This window comes from Hippopotamus amphibius, chromosome 5, assembly GCF_030028045.1.
Source record: "Hippopotamus amphibius kiboko isolate mHipAmp2 chromosome 5, mHipAmp2.hap2, whole genome shotgun sequence".
In the NCBI taxonomy this organism is placed as follows: domain Eukaryota; kingdom Metazoa; phylum Chordata; class Mammalia; order Artiodactyla; family Hippopotamidae; genus Hippopotamus; species Hippopotamus amphibius.
In genome coordinates this window covers 95,287,569-95,292,450 of record NC_080190.1, presented here as the reverse complement: position 1 = coordinate 95,292,450, position 4,882 = coordinate 95,287,569, and positions in this window count along the sequence as shown.

The following is a 4,882-nucleotide window of genomic DNA, read 5'->3' as shown; positions in this document are numbered from 1 at the left end:
GGGACCGAATGAACTGATAGAGAAGAATTATGGTTTTTGTTTGGAACACTGATGGTTCTTAATGTTCTCTTCTCTGGGTGTAAGAAACCTCCTTTCTCTTTTCTCTTAAGCTATTAATAACTTACAGCAATTTTATAGATTACACCACTGTAAACAAAAAGGAGACATTTGTATACTACCCACCTACTCCTCCAGAATTCAGAAACTCTTACTGAGCATTCTTATTTTTCATGGCAATATAATTATTTGCACAAGTTAAATAAGACTTGGTTTTCTTTGTTACGGGACAAAATTGGGTATATTCCACAGGCTTTGACTGGAAGGTCATACTTGAAAATGACGTGATGAACCAGCTCTAAGGAACTAGGGTTGGCCGTAGAGCTAATGCTCACAAAGCTCTCTGAACAAAGTCAATTGGTACCTGGTGTACAGGATTCCCCATCTTATAGGTGAGTGAGGTAGGTCCCTTCCTGGTAGGTCCAGGAAACTTGAGATATTTGGGGGACCTAAAGAATTCACTTGGATCAATGGATACTGAAGGTGAATTCCGATGGTGAGTTCTTGGTTTGGCTTTCTAGACTCAAGAGGCTTTTAAAAGTCTAACAGATATTTCTTTTGAAAAATTCCAGCAAAGCAGAATAAAAAAGGCCTGTGTGGTCAATTACCATTTTTGCTGCACTTATGTAAATAATCAGGTCAAATCCAATAGACCAATTTTATTTTGCAAACAGAATCGAAAGGCAGGTGGCTGTAGAAAAAGAGTTAATGTATGAATGGAAAATTATAGAGAATCCTTGCGGGTTCCCAACTTTTCTTGTTTCCTCCAATATGTGGCTACAACTCTCCAAATAGATGCTCCCAATTTTTCTTTCACCTTGGTGCCTCTGAGAATTAAAACTTGACTGCCCAAATTTGTATTGGGACTGTAGGGAAGCCCTGTGAGCTGAGACTGGATGCTCCAAGTAACAACCACGCCTTTAACACTGGCACATATGCCATCGCCAGGGATATTCAACGTGCAAACCCTGAAATCTGTCTGCTTCTCATGCTGTCCTCACTCCAGCATTTAAAGACACTTCAAATACTGAACATCTATCAATCTTTTTGACTGGCTACTCTCTGGGTTCAGAAACTGGGTTTCCAACCATTAATCCTTGTTTTTCTTTTATTTCCATAGAAATCTCCATCATTGAATGCCTGACTGCTAGCAAATACCCTCTACTACAAAGTCCCAACAGACAGTCTGCTGGCCCTTAATGAAAAGGAAGCAGCTGAATGAGAAAACTGACTTACACTATTTCTTTTTTTCCATGAACAAGAAATGGGGCTATTACAGATATTCTCCTTGACCAAATGTCATTAAGGCTTTTCTGAGCTCTCCACTCAACTAGGTCCAATCCTGGGCTTCCATCTCTGTCCTGTGGAGTCCAAACTTAGGAATAATTCTGCTAAGTGAGTTTAGAGAGATTCTGTACCCTCTGGCCACCTTCACAGCTGATAAATTCCTCATCCCCCACCATCCCTTGGGTGATGTCTGATCACCCTGTTCTGCCTTTAGCCAGAATTCCCCTCACCCTTGATATTTCCTGTCAGTAATTTTCCATCCACCCTGCCTCCAAACACACACACACTCTTCTTGGCTGCAAACACCTACTTGTCCATGTTGTATTCAGAACTGAGTCCAGGTGTAAACTGAGGTCTCTTTTCCCTTGTTGCAACTTTCATGATTAAAACCCGCTCTGCCGCTTTAACTACTGTCCAGCTCTGGCTTCTGTTTGACAGGGATTTTTGCACCTAGCAGAGAAAAGAGCAAGTAGCAGGGAAGAAATAAAGCAGGGAAGAAGATCACACCAGGGATTCATTGTGAGTACCGTGGGAAGAAGTCAGGTGGAAGGAGCTTTGGAAGTAAAAGATTTTCTGATTATGAAACTGTATATTCTCACCAGAGAGAAAGCAAAAAAGAACATACACTCCCAATCCCACTACCCAGAGATAAACTACTCATATTACATTAAGGTATTTATTTTCAATATAGTTTTAATATACAATTTTTAGTAATGAATAATTTTGTATAGTATTTTAATTGTATTTTTCATGTCAGAAAATGTTCTCTAGAAAATAAATTTTTAATCATGGAATTCTTACTTTATTAGACAAGACAGTTTGTCTTAGGTCAGTTTAAAGTTCACAGCAAAGCAGAGTAAGATACAGAGATGTCACATGTATCCCTGTCCCTATATAGGCACAGCTTCCTTCAGTATCAACATCTCTCACTCAAGTGGCACATTAATTACCTACAGACACAGCATAACCACTCCAAGCCCACAGTCTACATCAGAGTGCCCTCTTGGTGCTGTACATTCTATGGGTTTGTACTAATGTATAAGGACATGTATTCATCATTATGGGATCACACAGAGGATTTTCATTGTCCTAAAATTCCTCTGTGCCCTGCCTATTCCACCAACCACTGGCAACCACTCGTCTTTTATCTGTCTCTGTAGTTTTGCCTTTTCCAGAATGTCGTATAGTTCAAACCATGCAATATGTAGCCTTTACTGACTGGCTTCTTTCACTTAGTGATATGTATTTACAGTTAATTCATGTCTTTTCATGGCTTCATGGCTCCTTTCTTTTAGAGCTGAATAATACCCCATTGTCTGGGTGTACCACAGTTTATGCCTTCGCCTAGTGAAGGAAAATTTGCTTTGGCAATTATGAGTAAAGCTGCTGGCAATACTATATTTATAAGAAAAAATACATTTGGTCATTCAGATAAGCAAGATATACTTCTCGCGTGTATTTGGTTCCATCCGTGGCTCCAGGCTCACAGCTCCCAAACCCTTAGAATTCCCTAAGGGTTGAGTGATCAAGGCATCTTTCGTTCTGTTAATGAGGTGACTACTTTTATGGGGATCCACTTCTCAGCTCTCAATTCTGTTCCACCAATTTCTTTGGCTATCCTTTCACCAATAGGACACTGTCTTGATTACGGTAAATTTACAGTAAAGTTTGAAGTTACTTAGAGTCAGTGCTCCAACCTTGCTTTTCTCTGAAAATATCTTGTTGGCTATTCTGTCGTTCATCTCTCCATATAACCTTTAGAATCAGTTTGTCTGTATCCACAAAGTAACACTGAGATTTTGATTGAGATTGCATTGAATCTATATTGAAATTCTAACATCAATATCTCTCCATTTATTTAGTTCTGCTTTGATTTCACTCATCAGGGTTTTGTAGTTTTTCTTGTTTTAGACTTTGTACATATTTTGTTAGATTTATACCTTGTTTTTCTAATTTTATGTAAATACTATTGTGTTTTTAATTCAAATCCCACTTGTTCACTGATGATGTGTAGGAAATTAATTGACTTCTGTATGCTAACTTCATATCCTACAATGTTGCTATAATCACTTAGTCATTCCAGGGATTTTGTGTGTGTGTGGATTCTTTTGGGTTTTCAATACAGATGATTATGTTATCTGTGAATACAGATTTATGTCTTCCTTTCCAATTTGTTGGATTCAATTTGCTAACACTTTGTTAAGGTTTGCCAACTACATATATGAGAGATATTGATTTGTAGCTTACTTTTGTAATGTCTTTTCCTAATTTTGATATTAGGGTAACTCTGGCCTCATGGAATAAATTAGAAAGTATTTCCTCTGTTTCTAATCTCTGAAAAAGATTGTAGAGAATTAGCATATTTTTCCGTTAAATATTTCGTAGAATTCACCAGTGAACCCATCGGAGCCAGGTACTGTCTATTTTGGATGGTTATTAATAATTTATTAACCTCTTTAATAGACCTAGGTCTATTAAAATTGTCTCTTTCTTTCTGTGTCACTGAATTACTTTTACCAGTGTGCTGCTTAATACTGACCTAAATGTTTAGCAAGTAGCTTTATGGAATAGAAAAGCCCTGATTTGCAGCACTTTAAGATTTTCATTAGGTAAATACTCCCACTCGGGCCAATTTCAAGCTATCAAAGTGATGTCACTGAATACAGCTTTGGGAAGAAGTACACAGCATGGGTTCTTGTAAGCTGGCATATGTCAGCTCAAGCACATCACTGAGTTTATTTTCGAATGCCTAGCTAGACCAAACTTTAGTTCATCTTTTCTCTTACTGCATATACTTAGTTAATTCCCATATATTTCCCTTTATAAATAAATTCTATCAATCCAGCATCTAGTCCAGAAAAAAGAATACTGGATAAAACTTATAAGTGGGTAGTGACAGCTGTCAATGATCTGAAGAAAACAGATGAATTTGAAATCAGGGGTAAGATAAGGTTTTTGCTTGCTTTTCTGTTTTGTCAAGAACTGCAATAAATAGATTACACATGATCATCTATCATTCGTACTGTTGCCTTTCCCTTTCATTAATTTGCTCTTTATGTTTCTAGCTGCCTTTTGAATTTGCCTTTTATCTTTGCAGGTCTCCCAGTGCTTAGTGTACATAATTAAAATTGCTTTTTCTCCTGTTAATCTGTCTTATACTCCAGTGGCGTCTTAGCTAATAACCAAGAAGGGTAGAGGAAAACTTATTCTTCCTTCCCTAAAGAATTCAGTCCATACTCACTGAGAATTTTGGAGTGGCTGAAAGATGACCATAGCAAGTGTCCTCAGGCCTGTTTCATGGCAAACAACTTGAAAATACTGGGAAGTGACTTTTCGTTCAGGACAGTGACTGATGTAAAACTGATATAGATCACAACACAGGTATAGAGAAGCAAGTACAAGTCAGGTGACAAGAAAAGCTACAATTAGAGGTGATATTGCAGGTAGATACTCTGCCTGGAAATAATTTCAGATGAATGTAAAAGCAAAATTTCAAGAGCCCCTCTCCTGTCACACCCACTAATCCTACTAAGATTGC